Below are 21,395 nucleotides of genomic sequence, written 5' to 3'. Positions count from 1 at the left end.
GCTTCAGGGGAAAATTTGGTCTGGATATAAGAAAAAAACACTTTTCAGCATAAGAACAATTAAATGTTGGAAGAGACTGTTCAGAGAAATGGTGGAATCTTCCTTGCTGGAATTATTCAAGACTCAGTTTGAAAGGGCCCTGGATAACCATGTTCGCTTCCAACTTATACTAAGATTCTAGCATTTTGTTCTAATATGCAAAACATGAGTGAGTCTCTGACCCTGAAGATGGGCTGTATGACTCTCTGCCACAGCTCAGCTCCTCCCCAGAGCATGAAAGACTGGGATTAAACTCCATGGTGCAAAGCTCTCTATAGACAGAGTAGTAGTTACTTATATAAACACAATGTAAGCACAGTTGGTAAGTGTCAGTAAGACACTGAAATACTGGTAAACTGAAGATACGTAATCTGAAACTGCAATCACTCTGACAAGAGAAAAAAAAAAGTGCTTCTTATCAATAGCTAGATTTGGCTAACTAGCAACTTCCTCATCCTACCAACTGAGTTTCTACAGAGCATAAAGCCTGTCTGATCTTTGTGAATTATTTTGGTAATTATTCTTTCTAATCTGTTGGCTAGTGTCTTGGCCAAGGTTTTGAAATCCACATTTAACAGAAGAAACAACACAACAAACTCCAGTCTTTCCCATCACCATGTTCTGCATCTTTTCTGTCCTACTAGAGAGTGAATCCCATACAGGAATTTGTCAGAATGAAGGGCCTTCCCCAAAGAGAAGAATATAACTTATCTGAAAAAACAGGGATTAGTAATTCTTTAAAGACTTTAGTAACTTCTACAGGAAACCCATCTGGCCCCAGGGATTTACCAGTTGCACAGATGAAGGGTTGGATTAATCTCAACAGTAAATTTCTTAAAGATCCCACATTACAGATGTTTATATGGGAAAAGAAACTTTGATCCTCAAGCGCAAAGATATAGAATTTCTTTTGATGTTGCTGCTATGTCATGACAGTGGAAGACTACTTAAGGATTTCAGTCCAGAAAGCTGATAGTTTTAGACCAACCCATTGCCTTAACTGGGCATTATCAACAAAAAATAATGCCAGTTTTTAAAAGCAGCATTGCAAGCTGTTTCAGACACACTTAATGTCCCACGTACCTCCCTAGAGCTTTCCTACATACTATTCTCTTCTTGCAAGCATTTCTCTCTCCCTAGTGAGGCAGAAGGGAGAGTCAGTGAAACTTTGCACAAAAACAATCAATCAATGGAGAGGAGAGGAGGGGAAGGAGAATAGGGGCAGGAGAAAAAGGAGAGAGAAAAAATGCTTTTGCTCGCTCAGTCACCTTAGATCAGGACATCCCGGATGCCAGTGTAATAAGATTGAATAAAACTTTTCAAACAGGAGCCTGACTTGAGCAGCTGTTGTTCCTCTAAGTGCTAAAAGAGATATCAGATTGAGTGTATGAATAAAGTATATTGGTCTGATTACTAAAGCCTTTTATTAAAAGACCCAGTAAAGGGCTAGTCTTTCAAAGGAAAATCCAGGGCAATTTACTTTGTCCAGGCCCTCTGAGCATCCACAAATAATTGCCTAATTGTTAGAGCCTATAACAGTTGTGAACAATCTCAATCCCATCACTGGGCTGAGCCCACCTACATGTTTTATTCTGCAGCGGACACATTGGGTGCAATTTTCTTTGAGATTTTAAATTATTACTCCCATTGTCTCTAACCTCTTTGTCACAAGCCCCTCCACTGTAATCATTAGCACAGGGGAACACCTCCTCTTCAGTGTTTTGCTGCGTGTTTACTGTGCTATAGGAAGAAAATAAACAAACATGCTTTTTTTCCTTCAGTGCTGATAATGTTAAAGAGACACTTTGAGAAAACTGCTGAGAGAATTTAAATCTTTTTAACTACAAAATACAATTAATTTTGATGATCGAATACAAGAATTTACTCAGATACCTATAAAGCTCTGTGTGTTCCTTTCATTTTTGAAGAATTGAAAGGATTTTCATACCCTGACACAATTTATTATTTCAAGGCTAATCTGGGTAGCCATGCAACTTGACAATAGCATTTTTTCTGATAGTAAGTGACAATATTCTACACTAATCTAATATTGCCTGCTGTTACTCAGCAGAAAAACAACACAGGGGTAAGCCATAGTCCAAAAAAACAGACAAAAAAAAAACCCCACATGGCAAAGCTCCTATAGATTTAAAAAGTTATTCTGTTCCTAACCAGATCAGGTCTCCCTGAGAGTTTTTAAATTCTCATTTCAGCATCTCAGTACAGCTAAATGCATAGCTAAGGAGCTGCAAGAATCAAAGGCAGGGATGGACATGTAGAAAATTAACTGAACTTCCTTTTTAAGATCTGAAAAGAAATACAGTCAGTGACAAACCTGAGAAATTTAGTGGTATTGTGGTTTCCTTTTTTCCAATAGAGAGGCCTAAACTATTATACATTTCTTCAGAATGTTTCTCTGCCCTCTTCTCCAAAGTCTAAATGGTTACTGTCCTTCTGCAGGTGTACCTGGGTCCTGACCTCATCAGAGTACTCCTCCATGGAAGCATTTCAGAAAGTCATATGAATGATCAGAGAATACACTTTGAATTCTAGTTTATCCTGGAGGTCTCTTTGCCTTGGTACTTTTTAAACAAAACAAAACATGTCTTTGCTATAAGCAAAGTTGCAACATGGCAGCAACAACAGATTCTAGCCATTCTTCCTTCCCTAAATCACACAGCTTATTTTCATTCTGGATTCCTAAGGAAATAAGGTTCATTCAACTGGACTGTTTATCAGAACCTTTCAGTAATTTTTTGAGACGACTTGACAGCCTCAGTGAAATTTGAGGGAAGGGAACAGGCAGAGTGCAACACAGGTCATGGGAACCCCCACAGAGCTCACGGCAGCATGCGTTTGTCCTGTCAACAGCTGCAAGGTGGAACAGTCCGCAAGACTCACCCAAAGGCTGTGTGACCAACAAGCACGCACATGTATCCAGACTAGCACCCTGTACAGCCCAAACAGATAAAATGGGGATATGAAGACAAGCTGGAGGTCTTGGAGTGTGTGTGGGAGTAGAAGGGGGAGGGGAAAGGTGGGGCAGGAAGGGAGAAGTCTGTACTGAGGTTAACCATAAACATAAGTACAAAAGAAAATCAGGACTCATTCATTCTGCTTTTGGGAGAATTATTTAACTTTGAAAGATACAAGACAATTGAAGCTGGGAGGCCATACATTCGACTCTAAGGGTGTTGTGCATAGCAGCCTCAAGTACACATTTCAATGGAAGCAGTAAATGAATATTCACAAGTCAGGTCAAGGCAGTTTGATAGCTGTTCCCATGAACCATAGGCATGTCAGATTGCCCCAGACTCTTCCACAGCTGGGCATTCTGGAAGGAAATTTATGGATTCCCACCAAGAAGGGGCCATGACTTGGCTGGAGGGCAGAAACTCCATGTATTAAAATGAATGTCATTTCTATTTCTACACCTATCAGAAATAAGTAAATACTTTATTGCATTTTTTTGGAACAACTGAACCTGATTCACAGGCATTCCTGGAATCACAACAGGGAACAGGGAGCTAAAAAAAATGACATGCCTCATATGAGAGCCACTCCACTGAAGCTGAGACAGAGTGCTTCAGTAAAGCCATTAGAGGGATTTTGATTGAAGCTGTCAGTTGAGCAGGAGTCAACATGAATGCAACAATTGAAGTAACATGGTTAGGAGGAGAAGAGGCAGGAGCTCACTTTAAAGGCTGTCCTGATAAAATCACTGAAAAAAGAATTCTAAAATGCTAACAGATTTTAGACATTTGACATGCAGCCCTTGCAGTTCTCAAGCACTGCTGAAGCAGACCACTCCCAATAACACTGTCTTTTTTTTTTTAAATATATCACAACTGCTGTTTTCTACAATATGCACAAAACCAGATACAAAAATCAAAGCAACATGCCACACCCTAAAAGCACTGAGGGTCCAAGTAATATAATTCCTTACCTCAATTTTAAGGATCTCCACACCAACAGGAGAACAGAATACCTTGGCCAGGTATTCTGAAGTCACCCAGAACACAAGATAAATGCTAAGGTGAAACTGCAGACAGAGAGCGCTAGTGACAGTTCAAGCCGTTAAGCTTACATACACAAAAAAGACTAATAATATTCACTGGTATATGTTTATTTCTCTACTTCAGCTAGCCAACAAATCTTCAAGACTCTCACAAAGACTTGTAACTGGGATCCAGACCTCATGCAATACCTTCACCCTATGAACATCTCTCCTTGAGGTTATGTTCTGATTGAAACTTACCTCCCAAGAAGCTGTGATTTAACCAGCTCATTAGTCCCAACATTCTTTCTCCAAGAGTACAAACCACCCTTATCTAAATCTTAGTTGTGCTAATGTCCTTCTTAGCAGACAGAGAAGTAAACAAAACTTGATAAGGGTTGCCCTGACCCTTAACTATCTCTAAAAAAAAATAAAAAATAAATAAAAAGCTTAAGAGAGAATCACAGAATGGTTGAGGTTGGAAGGGACCTCTGGAGATCATCTAGTCCAACCCTCCTGCTCAAACAGGGTCATCTAGAGCACGTTGCACAGGATCGCGTCCAGGCGGGTTTTGAATATCTCCAGAGAAGGAGACTCCACAACCTCTCTGGGCAACCTGTTCTAGTGCTCTGTCACCCTCAAAGTAAAGAAGTGAGACAGTTTGTGATAAAAACTCTTTTCAGCCCAGGAAGGTGAGGTCAATCACTACCGCATAAATTCTTTACAAACAGCTTTTATGCAATGAGATTAAATATACAGATCACATGTTTTCACATAAAGGATAATAATTCACGTGGCTCAATCAGCTCTCAGCTTGCACCTATAACATGGTAGAACTGAACCACTCTGCATGCTGAAGGGTCAAGGTGGTGGGGAGGTTGTGAAAAACAATAAAGAATTTGAGGGATTCCATGATAGTTACACTAAACTCTGAGCCAATCATCATTTTCTGCTTTGTGTTTTACAGCTCTTAGATCTGGTCCCTGACTTCAGTTTCTAACCTAAGGTTGCAATACAAACAATAATCAAATAAACTTTGGCATTGTCCAAACCTGTTGAAAGCAGGTGCACGCAATTCTCATTGACAGAAGTGAGCCATGGATCTGGTACTTCTACTTATTCTTACACAATTGCTCACAACCATGGTAACAATAGTAAAAAAACCAAACTTATCCACTCCCTTGCTAGCATGGACAAACCTTATCCAGGAGCAGTGGAGTCAGAGGACATTCTAGATTGCAGGGTGCTTTCTGAAATGATATAGACTGTGCGTCATACAAAATACACATCATCAGTGCTATTTTACAAGCGATATTCTGAAGCCCTACTATACAAAAACACACTTTCAGCTGTGTATCCTTTTCCTAATACTGCTGAAGACCACAACACCTTCCTTCACAAGCTGTGACATTAAGCCCCATGCTCCCATAACTATGGGAAAATTCATTCAATTCATGGTCTGAACAGCCCTGGGTGCAACCAATTCCATCAGTCATTTTCAAGCCCAGCTTATTCTTGCAATACAGATGCTTCCAGAAAAAGAATGTTATCAACAGGTCATCCTAGTACTTCCAAAATACTGATGTGGATAGGACAGTTTGTACAAAAAAATTCTGCCAACAATTTATCATGTTGTTCAAGCCCAATGGTATGGCAAGTAGTTTAAGCTGGCCTTGACTATTGGCACCAGCAAGGCTGCTTCACCTGCTCAGAGGCAGTTCTAGAATACCAGCTGCTGTTTTCAGCACCACATCTCTTTTGAAAACCTCTCCCCTCACTTCCATTTAGTATATAGGCTTCAGATAGTTCTCCCCAGATTTAACAGTTCTCAAAGTTGAATCTCATTTTATTTTCTCCTTACATGTCTAACCCCATTGTCCCATTTGTGTTATTTTTCTGCTCTCACTGAGGCTCACAGTTCCCAATTTATCTTCAAAGCTCATTAAAGTATTTTTTCTCATCCTCCCATATAATTAATAGAAATGTTAAACAACACTAGTCTAACTCCCAAGTCCTCTGTTTTCATATGTAACTAATGCATTGTTGTTGATAATCAACTTTTGTTTACTACCTTTCACCAGATTTTCAATACATCCGATACTCTTCCTACCAAAACCAATTTCAATGAATCTTCAGGTTAGAAAGCAATCTTATACCTTCTTCCCTCTTCCTTCCCTAAATCCGTTAATTTTGTAATTCTATCAAAAAGCAATTACATTGTCTGAGGAGATTTATTTTATATGAACTCATGTTGTTATTATTTACAGTTCTGTCCTCTTGCAGACTCTTGGTTTTGCATACCCTTTTAATATCAGGCCCATTATTTTACTAGCAGTTATACTTTCAGGACAGCAATTGCTAAGAACCCTTTGCCTTCCTTTTGAAGTTCAGTACTACAGTTGCCACTTCATTCATTCACTGACAGTCTCTTTTAGCTACTATCCCACAAAAACAATTGTCAGTGGCAGTGTAAAAAGGCTTGCTAAATTCAGATTATATAGAGTCTGTGATAGGAGGAGAGGAAAATATCGACCAGTTTTTCACATACTCCCTTAATTACTACTTAATATTAAAAGAAAATTTAATGGTCAGCCTTCTGCTACAAGAGACCATTTAATAATACTGTTTGGACTCACAGAACAATTTAGGTTGGAAGGGACCTCCAGAGGTCACCTAAGTCCAACCAGTGCTCAGAGTAGGGCCAACTTCAAAGCTATATCATGTCACTTAGGGCCTTGTCCAGTTAAATTTAGAAAACCTCCAAGGCTGGTGATTCCACAGCTTCTCAGGGTAACCTCTTCCCAGAGCACTGCAGCACTCTCAGGGAAGAATTTTTTTCCTCATGTCCAGCTGGAACTTACCTTGTCATCAGCTGCGACCACTGCCCCTTGTCTTTTCTGTGCATCTCTGAGAAGAGACTGACTACATCTTCTCTACAAGCCCCTTCAGGTACAGAGGACTATGTAAATTAGCCTGTTATTGAGGCTAAATGAATACAGTTATGTAAGCCTTGTACGTCATGTGCTCTAGCCCCTTAAAAAACCTACTAGCCTTTTACTGGATTTACTTGTCAGCATCTCTCAGTGGGAGGCCTAAAACTTGACACAGTATTCCAGATGTGGCTTCAAGAGCAAAAGGAAATAATCACTTCCCTTGCTTACTGGCTACACTCTCATCATTGAAGCATAGTGTGCAGTTGGCCTTCATCACCACAAAGATACTCATCTGAGTTATCAAGAGCACACAAATGATACGTTCAGCTTACATGTCTAATACACCGAAAGATAAAATTTGCAGTTGCTTTATACAAGCTTCCTCATGCTTTTAACCAGTTTTCCTCTGTCAATAAGCAAAACCAGACAACAGTGAAAAACAACTTATTGAATTAGCTCATGTGTGGAGGAGGCAGCATTTGACCAAAGTCTGTTACTTGGACCCTAATGTTAGAGAAACAGGGAAGATAGGTAAGTTGCAGACAGGATCATCAGAATGCAGTCAGAAAAAAAAAAGATATACAAGTCTCAAAGATGGAAATAGGTGACAAGCAGGAGTGACAAGAGAGAAGAGTTGCAACAGACAGGCCAGATAAGAGAAGATGGATAGGAATTCAGACCTAGAATTTCCTAGAAATGGAAATACATACAACAGAAGCAAAAGCAAGGTAGTAGGGTACAAACTGTTTTTATGCCAGGGGGTTGAGCAGCACGGAAGGGAGGGAAGGCCAGCACAGACAAGAACAGGTAGTGACAGCAGCTCGGTCACTTCAGAAGATTTAGATTTTAGTAAGCTAGGAGGGGTAGGAAAATACATGGAAAAAGAAAGACATTTCTCATGTGTGTGCATAAAGGTCGCAAAATAAAACACTAACTCAGGTGAGCTTTTACACATGCCTCTGTATAAATTAGATTGGGAAAGAGATTTTTTAGAACCAACCATATTACAGGGAACATATAAGGTGGAGAAGAGAAATGAGTGAAGATGGTCTGGTTTCTCACATGGACACTGTCACAAATCAAGAAAAAGACAAGACTAAAGCACGGCAAAGATTTTAAGGGGCAAGTTCTGTTAACTGTAGGTACTAATAAACTGAAGGTATAGGAAAACAATGAAGGCACAAACAAGACTGATATAGTGATAGGAGGAGGAAGGAAGAGAAGCAAGGCAGAGAACAGGAGGTCAGGGGAAGTGGCAAAAGATGGTTAAAAGTGAACAGCACAGCAACTGTGCCACATCATCTCTATAGAAATTAACAGTTAAACTGCAACAGCAATGAATAAAGCAGTGGAACTATACACAGAAAAGGTTTAAAGCAAGAGGATTCAAGTTGGCAGTAGCTAATAAAACAAATGAACAGCAGGCCTCAATGAGCACAAGGAGAGGAGTTCTGAGGACATTTCAGCAGGGTCATGCTGTTCTGGTACAAGGCACAAGCCAATGGCTCCAGCAGAAAAATAAAGGGGCAGTGCTGTCCAGGAGTCCATGAAGGGAGGAAGGACACAGGAATTGTACATTGTATTTGTTCTTGTGTTTTACTTCAGCTGTCTGTGCTAGGATGCATACATTAGCCCCTGTTTTCCACCCTGCATTAATAGCAATGGCCTCATGGACCCAGAGTGACTGTTACAGTTCAGGCATAACACAGACTAGCTTTACTCCCAAGATGTTTATTGTATTCATGCTTAACAAGGAAGCTAAAAAAAGAAAAACAAACAGTGAAGAAACAGAATGGCTTAAAAGTAAAAAGGTTTCTTTGCAAACACTTGAGGGCTGTTATGAGACAAAGGCCTATAGACCACACAGATCACAAGCCTAAAGAAGTCTCCTCTCTGTCAAGAGGCCAGCTCTTCGTGACAGTGGTTTGGGGAACCAGGCAAAAATGCCACACACTGCTGTACCTTTGAGGGAAGCTAGGCTTCCCTTGTTTGCCATGTAGGAATGGTAAGGAGCTGAGAAAATCTCCTGCTGCTTTGCTCCCAGCGTTAAGTAATGTCTGCTTAGTCTCTAAATCATCAGTGATCAAAGATCAACAGGGGAAAAAATAGAAACAACTGAATGTGCAGGACTTTCTAGATAATTGCAACTGATCCACTGTGTGCTGAATTTGAGGTCTGCTCTGAAAATGGGACAATTCTGCTCCAGAAGAAATAGAAATACAGGGTCTGACATCTGAGAGGAGAGGTCTTACAGACCAAGAAGGAAACAAGGCAGCATCTAGCCCTGTAACCATCACAAAAAAAATATAATTTAATGTCATTTTGATTTTCTTCATCTCTAGTACTTTCAAGATTCTTGGAAGAGGAAAAGGACTCAGGCACTAAGGGGTGTCTGCAAACACTTCAAGAACTTTTCTGTCATGGTTTCGAAATACAAGAAGTGCAGCTCTATGTTCAATTACATACAGAGTTTATCTTGTAAAAATCTGTACAAGAAACATTTCTGAGCCAAACTTCACATGATGCTTCCTCCTTTATATCACAGTTTCACTGTCCAAAATCACCAGAAAAGTCACACATGCACATGGATGACAAAATCCACCAGAAGTTATTTTTAAATAAATACACCATTATCAATTATCAGCATTAGTAACAGCATACTGTACTGCTGACAAAACCAGCTGTGCACTTCTGCACAGTCTGCCCTCATAATCAGATTAGCCAAACTCTTCTACTCAGGATGTCCTAGAGTGCAGGCATTGTGTGTCCTGGAAAAACTTAGCAGGGATGGACCAATGTTATTATTCAACAGCCAGATTTCTGAGATGGAGAAAGGCCAATTGAATGTGCCAGAAGGATGCATAGAGTATAAGACATATGACTGCAAGCACAGTCCCAGTTGCTAACACAGGCAGAGGCCCAAGAATACTGTGTTACTACTCATTTGTGTAAAAGGTACCAAATTCTTTATAAATCCCTTTATTCTCAAATGTCCTTTTCAAAAAAACAAACACACACACACACACACACACACACACACAAAACCCCCAACAAAACAACCCCCCCACACTTTTCTCCCATAGATATACACACATACAGACACAAGCACATCCTCTGGATCCCTCCAGTAACTGGTCTTAGACACCTAGTTTATCCAGTGCTGGACCACTGATTCCCCTGGTCTCCCAGTTACCTCATGCACACACAAAAGTGTCTCTCTGGTAGCTGGTTCAGACCTATGGCTTTCCCCATAGCTGACCATCAGACTCCCCCGGTCTGCCTAGCAGCTGGCTTGGATGTTCTGGTCCCTCCACAAGCGGACTGCTGTCAGAGCCTCTGGTCTTTCCAATACCTGGCCCAGACTTACTGGAGCCAGGTATTGGAGAGTCGATATCTCTTCTCCTACTCGCTGGCTAGTCTACTATTACGTTCACTAGCAATTATGCACACAGATATACACACCTACACACAATATGCACGTATTCTGGTCTCTCCAGATACTGGCCCTACAGATGCATGACCCCTATGACCCCAGCCCATTCTCTAGCTGCTGACACTTAGACCTCCATACACACACATGCACACAGAATAGAGATCTTCTCACCCAGAAAAATAGTTAGAAATAAAGTTGAATTAGAAGACAGGACAGACTGCAGTGATTAGGCACAGGGCATGGCCAGACAACCATACTGACCAGCAACCTGTTTACATGCAGCTGGCCACTTTTATCCCCTTTCCTCAGTGTTTTCCCATACTTGTTCAGCCCCTAATGCACCTTGATGCCTCCCTTTTGTCCTTCCTTTAAACATCCCATAGTAAGTCTTGCACAATCCCCAAATGCTCTTCCCAGCACCCTATAATGAGTCTCATACCCCTGCAGGCAGTAACCTCCCTCAGACAGTAAGGTGATCTGGGGAGCCTCTCCCACTGATGCTTGATGGGTTTCCAAACCTGGACTGATCACTCTCCTGTGATAGCCCTGGGAGGAGCCAGAGCAGGGTGCTGCACTGGTTTGGTTAGTGGGGTTCCTCCGCCTGCCATTGCTCCTCTGCTCCCTTGTGTTTACAAAGATGAGCCTTTAATCACGTAACCTAACATAATCCTCTGGAATTTGAGGTGAATGAGTGGATCGTGAGTGCATTCTGCTTACCCATCACAGGTTTTCTCCCACAGAATCAGTCTAGGCAAGGGGAGGAGAAATCAGTCTAAGGGGCTGCATATGAATATGAACATGCAGTTGTTTTCATAAACTTGCAGAAGTCCCTTGTTAAATATCGGCATGAAAATTTAGAACTTGCTCTTAAACATTAAAATTACTCTCTTTCTCTCTCTCTCTCTCTCTCTCTCTCTCTGTGTGCACATGAGTTTATAAAATATATGAATAAAATGATGGATTTACACCATTTTGCTGCCGGCTGCCAGCAGGGACACTAAACTAAAAAGTGTACAGCCCCAGAGATACTTTGCCCAGTGATTTGTTTCTTGTGAGATGTCTTTGAAAACTATTTATTCTTCGCTGAAACCCTGCATTTATCAACACAGTCACCTACACATTTAGAATGATCAAATTGTGGTGTCTTATTAAAAAGTCTCCTGCTCTGCACACTGGAAATTAAGTAAAATCAAATATGCTGTTTTCAGCCCTTCTTTTCTTTTTCTTTGTTGCCTTTGTAATATCTTAAAAAAGAAATAGACAGGGAAAGCAACCTCCTACAAATTTAGAGTAATGTGGAAGAGTGCTAAGTTTGTTCTGCAAGAGAAAAGGGCTAGGCAAAAGAGAATGAACTGCTTTGATGTTCAGAATAATTCCTGAACACAGAATGAGTCCTTAGAGATAAACGCTATGGATTGCATAGCAGAGTAATAGGAGTTGACTCAGCACAGAAAGGTAAACTCAAGAACAAGTAACACCAGGACTGCATGGAATACAGAAAGTGAGCAGAGGATCACAATTTCTCAACATATTTAAGATGGACTGCAGAAAGCTCTAAGAATTTTACTTTAAAACACTATTCCACATGAGCTTTCAAGTGAAGACAATCTGGATACCATCCTCATGAAGAACAAAGCTTCTTTGCACTGTACATAGCTATTTATTCAATAATTACCTCATCGTTAACAGTGCTCTAGATTGCAGGGTTTTGTCAACCTTAGCCCTTGCAAGTCCAAACTCCTGAGTTTCTCTATCTCCTCATTTTCTCTGCAGCACCTCACCCTTCCCATGTGCTGACATTAATACCTATTCAGTGAGACATCTCAAGAAGCTGCACCAAGCAAAATCTATCCTTCGGAAAAAAGCACCATCAGTCTGTGGCCAGTTTTGCTCTGCAGGGTACCAGCACAAGGAAGAAAGTGTGCTCATGGGAAAGGAGGGCAGGGCTGGATTACAGCAATTCCAATTTAGGTCAGCTTCAGCAGCTGTGGAACCACAGCCTAAATGTCTCCATTCTGTAACACTTACCCTCTGGATATTCTTCTGCAGTAGGACAGGCCTGTTATCCTATTTCACAGATGGCACAGGGATGCCAAGTAAATTGCCAAAGCTCACACAGGAAACCTCTGTCAAGAGTGGGAAGCTGAGTTTACGTTTCCCACGATTAAAGTGGTGCCTGCTCCAACAACTGGACTGAGTCACTTGAAGCTGTCTCTGCAGCAAAGAGCTGGAATCCTAAGAGACAATGGAAGTACTATTTTAAAGGGGGGAAGCCGATACCCGTATGAGAAAAGTGACTTTCCCCAAGTCAGAGGCAGGTGTCCTGTGATAGAACCACAGGCAAAAATTAATTCTGAACACCATAAGTTTATGTTTACAAGACAGTCCTTGCCTAATATTATATATCCACATCTTCTAGGATCCTAAAATGAGTAACTTTCATTTTTTAATAACCCCTTAGGTTCTCCTTTTCAGTGAGGGAGAAAACAAAAGTCTAAAGAGCCAGCTGATGAAGACCAACAAAATACATTCAATACGTGAGCAATGTTTCAGTTTTGCTGCTTGATTCTTCTTGAGAAGACATCCTTTGGCAAAATCAAAAGTAGCACTTGCAAATAATTTCTTAGCCAGGGCACAGAGGAGTACTAAGAGAACATTAATGTTTGTGCATCAAGTCCTATTTTTATGTCTCATAAGGCACTTCGATTTTTTTGTCTATATATGAATCTAGTAAGCCAAGACAGGTTCTCTCTTTTAGCTTAAATAAAAACAGGAGTACAATGATGGTATTTCACAACCAACAGATCCTCTGAACTTTCATCTCTTACCAACCTAGAAACTTTTACATTCTCCCTGTCACCTTTCTCAGCTTTTGATCACTCTCCTGCTACTCCATCTGTGGTAGCGGTGACAGTGTTTTACCAGAGGCTTTAGATGCTAAAGGGTATAAGGAAGAAGGTTATACATAAAGTATCTATTTCCAGCACAAGAATGCAAGCATGCAACTATCACATGACAGAGAACTCAGCTCAAATAGAAAGTGTAAGCCCAAACATATCACAGTACTTGGAGGACTGCATCTTGAGAAATCAGTGAGAAACCAGGGGGAGAATGAACAATTACTTAGGTCTAAAAGCAGAAAGGAGACTATAAGGCAGACACTGGAGTTTTATAAGGGAGGCTGGAGAGCACCTCACAGACTTAGGCTGAAAGACTCAGCATATAAAAATAGCAGAACAAAAGTCACAGAGAAAGCTCAAAAAAGAAAAATGCTGTAGTGGAAAAATGGCTACTTTGGGGGTGAGGGAGGGCGAGGGTGTTAATATTAAAGTTTTTGTCTTAGGTCTAGTTTCTTAAGACAGCTCAGAGCCCAACAGCCTTACTTTCAGTAAATAAATATCCAAAGACACTCAGCACTCTACAGGTCTTCCCCATAGATGACTGTGTCTCAATAGACATTCGCAGGAATGATGGATTTTGAGGTGACCACATGAGAACTAACCCATTTTAAAAGATCTATTCCTAGATTTTTTCTTCCCTCACAAAAAAAAAAAAAAGAAACAAAACAAATCCCGAACGCTCAATGCCAAACTCAAGTATTGCATAATTGTTTTGAAGGTCACACCTTGGATGAGTTAGGAACATATAGGCTATGTGTACAGCTTAGGAATACCAATATAATTTCATTCCAACTCTCCCACCCCACTGACTGCAGAATTGCAGCTTTCCATTTACATACATAAATTCAAATAATGCTGCCATCAGTAATGTATTACCCACAGAGAGAATAAGGGACCTGTTCTTATCAGTTAAAATGATCTTTCATGGTTGAAGCTTATAGCACTCAACTCTGATCACAACAGGGCGTTATTTAGATCACACGTGAATAATTTTTGCTTTCTCTATAAACTCCTGCTTATGTGTGTGCTAGAACACAGGTCTAGTTGAACACCACCACGGAAAAAGACAGGTAAGTATTTAAGGAAATAATTCACAATTATTGTTGGCTTCCTTTGTGGAAGGGACAAAAAAGAACCAAGAAATTATTCTGAGATGGCAAAAGCAGCCAACATATTAGTCTTAGATACTAGAAGAAAGTAGGGAGGAACACACAACGTTATTAGGGAGTTAGTTGAATTAACCCCATAAACAGGGAAGGGACATTCAAAAACATCACTTTCAAGTCCTCAGGCACAGGTGATATTTCAGTCAAAATGTTCTTCAGAAGCAAGAGAGATATTTATTGTCAGATTTAATGATAAAATACAACAAGTGAAGAAAAGCCAATCATTCCATCCTTACAAGAGCCAATTCCAAGAGCATGCCTTATTTGCAATTATAAAAGTATCAATACATTTATTTATAAACACATTTAAAAAATGCATGTTGTCTTCAAAGGGAGCTGTATACCAGGGACATGTTTCTCCATGTCTACTTTCCACATAAGAAGCGGTTTGTTAAATACCATGCAGGATTTTTAAAACTCATTAGAATGGTGTAGAAAACACAGCTGCTTACACTGACAACCTTCGGAAATACCAGTAGGAGAAGCAGTGCAGGATGTCCCCTTCCCCTTCCCTAGACACATCCCCCTCCAGCACAAAGAATAGAAAAAAAGCCATGAAAAGTAATTGATAAGGGGGAGACTGAAGGCATAGAGCAGCAACAAAGAACAACACAGATATGAAAAACCTGCAGAGCACAGAGACATGAAAAGAACAGATGAGGAGAATGGGACTAAAATAAAATCACAGATACACGAGTCACAACTGAAGCAGCATAGTGGAGACAATCTTATCTTGTAGGGAAGGGAAACTTCCTCCAAGAAAGAAATAAATCACTCCTTAACAGAGTATAGAGGGAGACTCAATTGCCTTTTTAAATATTCCACTGCACAACTAACAGCTGCAAAGCCCAAAGGCAAAGGGTCCAACTCTCTTTAGTGCACAAGGAGGAAAACCATTCTGCAAACACTGAGGTAACATACAACATCAGCAATCGTGGCAGAGATTAGTGTTGAGAATCTAAGGCTGCCTGCCTGCAACCCACAACAGCAACATAACACACATGGAACAGTTGAGGGGGATTTACGTTTGCTTTTTTAAAATCTGGAAACTAATGCACAGAGATCTACATTAAGAGGACATCACAGCTGCAAATTCACCAGCAAAATGCTGGGAAGCATCATTATCAGCCTGCTCCAGGACCACCACAGGCTTATTTCTCATGTGACCACTTCCCTGCTCCAGGAGTGTGACCAGCTTGCTCTGGAGAGGAATCAGGAATGTGTACGAGATAGCCCATATCCTCACTTGTTACACAACAAGAAGGTACGGAGTCAAGGCAGCCAGGGATTGCACTAACAGGAAGAATGCTCTTGCAGTCAAGGCAGCTGATTCCTGTCCTTGGAATCCAATGCCACCCTTGCCTTTACCACAGAGTTTTTATGCAATGCATAACCAGATTTCTCACATAACAGCTACTAATCGTGTTCCTTGTCCTTGAGTTGTGTTGAGACCGAGGTTGCTTTACAGACAGAAAGACATTTTGCACCTACAGCTATACCTACAATTACAAGAGGACCTCCACCGTGAGCACGTGCTGTTATTTAACACCAAGTGTTAAACACCAGTTCAGGACACCAGTGTCCTGAAAAATTATAGGATCTAAAAATCTGGGCAGTTAAAACAGGGAAATTTTTTGAACTAGCTTGTATCTCACTCTCATGCATTAAAAGGGAGAAAAGCAACCTCCACTTTCCTTCAAATGAGTACCCCGGAAGATGAAGTCCTAATGGTTTATGAAGCACTCCAGTATCATCACAATAAGGTCATGTTAGGTTGTCTTCAGAGCAGAGTTTGAACATCACTCACTAATTACAACTGAACAATGAACAAAAAGCAAAATAGTGACTAGGTATTCCTTGGCTGCACGGTGCAGCATACAACACTGAGGTGAGGCAGCATCTCAGGGAAACAACTGGATGTGATTCCATACTGACAAGCAGCATCACAATGACTCCACATATGGGGAATGAATAAAAGTCATGGAAGTTACCTTAAGCTCAGTGTTCCCCCTAACTTTCAGAGAATTAGAGTTACAGCAAAGTAGGGCTCAGGAATTCATTTAGCACACCCCTCTCTCCAAAAGCAGGATGAACAGACACAGACATCTGCTCAGCAGGGAAGCCATGTACCAGTTTCAGCTCAGCCAGATGCTGCATGCCACTGTCACAGCTGGGAAGCAGGAGAGATGCCCTGTAAATACCCCAAGATGCCCCAAGAAACTAGTAGAAGAAATACACTACCTCTCAACAAGACTGGGAAATATGTCTGCCAGACCTCACTAAAACTGCACGAAAAATCTACTCACTGACCAGGGCTGCACTCACCATCTGAGTAGTTTGTGCAATATCTGTTCCTAAAAGTCTCCAAAGATGGAGGCTCTGCACCTTCTTCCATCAGCCTATTTCAAGGCTGTCCTTTCTTCAGTGTTAAGAACAGCCACCTTGAGCCCCCTTTGCCTCCTCCTTCTTGACAGTACTTAACTTCCGCAACCTCAGTAATGCTCTTTTAGTTTCCTCTTTAGTAGGTAAAACTGATACAGTTTATTCCTATTATTGATTTTACTGTATTTGCAACACAGCTTATTATATGTTGTCATGTAGAAACAATACAGCTGCATCTGTACAAAGTCTATTTGTAGCCCAACTCTTCCTTACAGTCTATTCTGAAACACAAGAAGTCACTTTCTCCACACTAAGGTAACATCATAACATGACAACATCACAGGAATTCAGTTACCAGGATCGTTTTCTGCCTTGGCACCTCTGCTGAGACCGCAAATAGGCAGTAAGCAGTGAAACTGCTTTTCTGTATCAGAAATCTCTGCCCACTAACTAAGGTCTGGACTGGAGCTCATTTCTCACAGGTCAGCAAAAAGCTATCAGATGGCAACAAATTTCAGACCTTACCAGCCTGGACTGGATGCAAACCAATGATATGGACATGGAGAGACTATTATGATTTGTACTGATCATACATACCATCCAGACCTCCTGGAATTTTTTCCTTAAAGGTAGTGGAATGATGGGCTTAAGGGAAAAGCCAAAAGGAATACAGCTAGGAAAAAGAGGCAAGCTGCAATATTCTACAACTTGAAAGATTTAAGAGAAGTTCACAGAATCACACAAAATTGCTGAGGTTGGAAGGGACCTCTGGAGATCATCTAGTCCAACACCCCTGCTCAAGCAGGGTCACCTAGAGCACATTGCACAGGATCGCGTCCAGGCGTGTTTTGAATATCTCCAGAGAGGAGACTCCACAACCACTCTGGGCAACCTCTTCCAGTGCTCTGTCATCCTCACAGTGAAAAAGTATTTCCTCATGTTCAGATGGAACTGTCTGTGTTTCAGTTTGTGCCCGTTGCCTCGTGTCCTGTCGCTCAGCACCACTGAAAAGAGTCTGGTCCCATCCTCTCGACACCCTCCCTTCAGATACTTGTACACATTGATAAGATCTCCTCCCAGCCTTCTCTTCTCCAGGCTAAACAGGCCCAGCTCTCTCAGTCTTTCCTCATAAGAGAGAGCTGCTCCAGTGCCCTCATCATCTCTGTAGCCCTTCGCTGGACTTGCTCCAGTAGTGCCACATCCCTCTCGTACTGGGGAGCCCAGAACTGGACACACTACTCCACATGTGGCCTCAGCAGGGCTGAGTCGAGGGGGGGGGGGGAGGCTCACCTCCCTCCACCTGCTGACAACTCTTCCTGATGCACCCCAGGATACCATTGGCCTTCTTGGCCACAAGGGCACACTGCTGCCTCGTGCTTAACTTGGTGTCCAGCAGCACTCCCAGGTCCTTCTCTGCAGAGTTGCTTTCCAGCAGCTCAGCCCCCAGCCTGTCCTGCTGCAGGGCCTTATTCCCCCCTCGGTGCAGGACCCTGCAATTGCCTTTGTTGAACTTCAGGAGGTTCCTGCCTGCTCATCTCGCCAGCCCCCTCTGACCAGCAGCATGGCCCTCTGCTGCGTCAGCCACTCCTCCCCGGTTTGTATCATCAGCAAACTTGCTGAGGAGGCACTCTGTCCCTTCAGCCAGGTCGCTGATGAAAAAGTTGAGCAAGACTGGACCCAGGACTGACCCCTGGCGCGGCGACGCTAGCTACAGGCCTCCACCTAGACTCTCCACATCAGTGGAGCACAACCCTCTGAGCTCTGCCAGCCAGCCAGTTCTCAAGCCACCTCACCAGCCACTCATCTAACCCACRCTTCCTGAGCTTACCTATGARGATGTYACAGGAGACAGTGTGGAAAGCCTTCCTGAAGTCAAGGTCGACAACATCCACTGCTCTCGCCTCATCTACCCAGGCAGTCATTCCAGCATAGAAGGCTATCAGATCGGTTAAGCATCATTTCCCCTCGGGGAAGGCACGCTGACCACTCCTGCTCGCCTTCTGGTCTGCCACAGCCTTAGAGATGGCCCCCAGGACGAGCTGCCCCTCACCTTTCGAGGGATGGAGGTGAGCCTGACTGGCCTGTAGTTCCCTGGGTGCTCCTTCTTGCCCTTTTCGAAGAGTGGGTTGACGCTGGCTTTCTTCCGGTCCTCAGGCACCTCTCCTGTTCTCCAGGACCTTGCAAAGATGATGGAGAGTGGCTTAGCAATAACATCTGCCAGCTCCCTCAGCACTCGTGGGTGCATCCCATCAGGGCCCATGGATTTGTGGGTGTCAGGTTTCACTAAATGATCTCTAACCCCATCCTCCTCAACCAACGGGAAGGCTTCCTTTCTCCAGACTTTCTCTCTTGCCTCCAGCRTCTGCGAGTCCTGAGGGCTGGCCTGAGCAGGAAAGACTGACGCAAAGGAGGCATTCAGTAACTCTGCCTTCTCTCACCAGGGCAGCCACCCCATTCAGCAGCGGGCCCACATTTTCCCTAGTCTTCCTTTTGCTCCTGATGTATGCGAAGAAGCCCTTCTTCTTGTCCTTGACATCCCTTGCCAGATTTAATTCCAAATGGGCCCTGGCCTTCCTCGTCACATCCCTGCATACTCTAACAGCATTCCTATAGTCCTCCCTATAGTCCTCCCAAGTGGCCTGTCCCCCTTTCCACATTCTCTCTACTTCCTTCTTCTGGTTGAGTTTTGCCAGGAGCTCCTTGCTCAGCCATGCAGGTCTCCTACCTCCTTTGCTTGACTTCCTACTCATAGTAGTACTCAAGTTCAGAGAAATATTTTCAAGTTTCTGTATGTAGAATCTCATCTTGGGCAGGGGAGACCAAGAAAGGTTCTTTCATCCATTAAGATTTATGATTACTCTTAATCAGCATTCCTTCCACCTCTGTTTTACCACAGCAGTTTCTTAGTTCAGTACATGGCCATTAAGATAACACAGGGAAACACCTGAAGCAAGCTTTAAATAAAACAGTCTCATCACAATATGTATTAAAACTGAAAGTCGCCTTGGAACCTAAATGCTCATCAGCCTCCCCATATCAGCAAGGCTTTTATCAGAGAGAAAACAAACAATCATTCCCTGATGGAAAGACCACCCATTAGGTGGTCTCATCCTCTCACAGCTGTGAGAATGTCTTATGCAGAGGTTCCTGAGGTTTCTTTCATGATGCCAAGGTTTTTATTTTATTTCATTCTTTCCAGAAGACAGACAACTGCTTTATATGCTTTTAGTTATAACTTCCCAGAAAATTAAGGGAAGCAGCTAACAAAAATCTCACCAACCATAATTTATAACATATGCCAATGAAAAGTAACTTAAAGTTAGGTTCCACGTTCAGTAACCGTATCATCTGTTTGTGAAAAAAAAGAAGTTAGGAGACAGTGATTCCAAGGATAGAATCTCAGGTTAGGATCAGGCTATTGTAACTGAGTTGATCAGAGGTGCTTGTGTTTTATGGTCTTCATTCAGAAAGGGCTGAATATAACCATATAACATAAACAGTGCAGCTCTGAGTAAAAGGACACTAATTTACTTTGCCTGGAAAAGGCTCTTAGCTTTTTCCTGGTAATTACACTGAAATGCAAACTAACTGTAGAGTTACCAGGGAGCAACCATGGGGAGAAAAACAGAAACATACTTTCAGTGGGATTTGAACTTGGAAAAATAATCCTGGAATGTTCAGAACATGCACCATCACTTTCATCTCCTCAGGTGAAAGTTCGCACAGCTCAGCTCTACTAAAGCATTTGAAACAGCAAGGGGAAAGGGAATCATAGCAGTACTGAGAGGGAATGTGCAGTGCCTCTAATGAATGGCTCAGTGCCCAGACAGCTGCTGCACAAATGCCAAAACTGGGACCTTCACTGCTTCAGCTGAATCCGTCTTCAAGTTTTGAATTACAGACAAATAACTCACTTTATGGGATTCTGCTGCAACATGGCAATGCAGAGATTGCTTGCCACATGTGTCTTTTTCATTCCTGAATTGAAGCCCTGAAGGGAAACTAGCTTCTCCAACAGTCTTGTATAGCAGCTAAAGAATATATATCAGCAGTTTTATATTGGAGCTAGTAAGAATTAACACTATCCCAGATCTCTTTTTGTCTTGTAAATGCAAAAAGCTACATAAATATCACAATTGAGTTCAGACAGCCCGTTTTTTAAAAACAAAAAATTAAAAAGCTATGGTCCACAGAGCAACTGAAAGAAAATGAGTTTTTTTTAAATAGGGTGAACAATTTTGAGGGAGATAGATTGCTGCATTTTAAAGATGAGCCATTTCAGTTTCTACATTGTAGACAGAAAAATGTTTAAATATATATATATATATCAGATGTACTTTCAATTATACGGCATATTTTTCTTCTAAATTGAATTTAGCAAGAATTCCAAATTATGACGGCTTTTAAGAACTAAAAAATTTTGAATTAGATAAGCATATGTGACTATTCCAGGTTTGCTGTTAAACAAAGTATAGAATAGAACTGGGGGATGTCACCCTTGATGGCAGCAATATTTTCTGAGAATGTGTTAATTTCAGTTTAGTC

The 21,395-nt window shown here is 41.8% G+C and overlaps 1 protein-coding gene across 6 annotated transcripts in view; it reads right to left on the bottom strand.

The window, feature by feature from the left end:
- Positions 1–21,395, bottom strand: part of TSPAN9 (tetraspanin 9) — a 207,237-nt gene that overhangs the window by 121,889 nt on the left and 63,953 nt on the right. The window contains exon 1 of one of the 6 annotated variants that reach the window (XM_026079977.1): positions 18,901–18,975. The exons of the other annotated variants lie outside the window; for them this stretch is intronic. The gene's annotated coding sequence lies outside the window, so the exon portion shown is untranslated. Of the gene's footprint in view, positions 1–18,900; positions 18,976–21,395 lie in introns of those variants that run through there. 6 annotated transcript variants of the gene reach the window in all.

Source organism: Apteryx rowi, unplaced genomic scaffold, assembly GCF_003343035.1.
Source record: "Apteryx rowi isolate R43461 unplaced genomic scaffold, aptRow1 scaffold_506, whole genome shotgun sequence".
NCBI lineage: Eukaryota > Metazoa > Chordata > Aves > Apterygiformes > Apterygidae > Apteryx > Apteryx rowi.
This window is presented reverse-complemented; position numbering and strand designations above follow the sequence as displayed.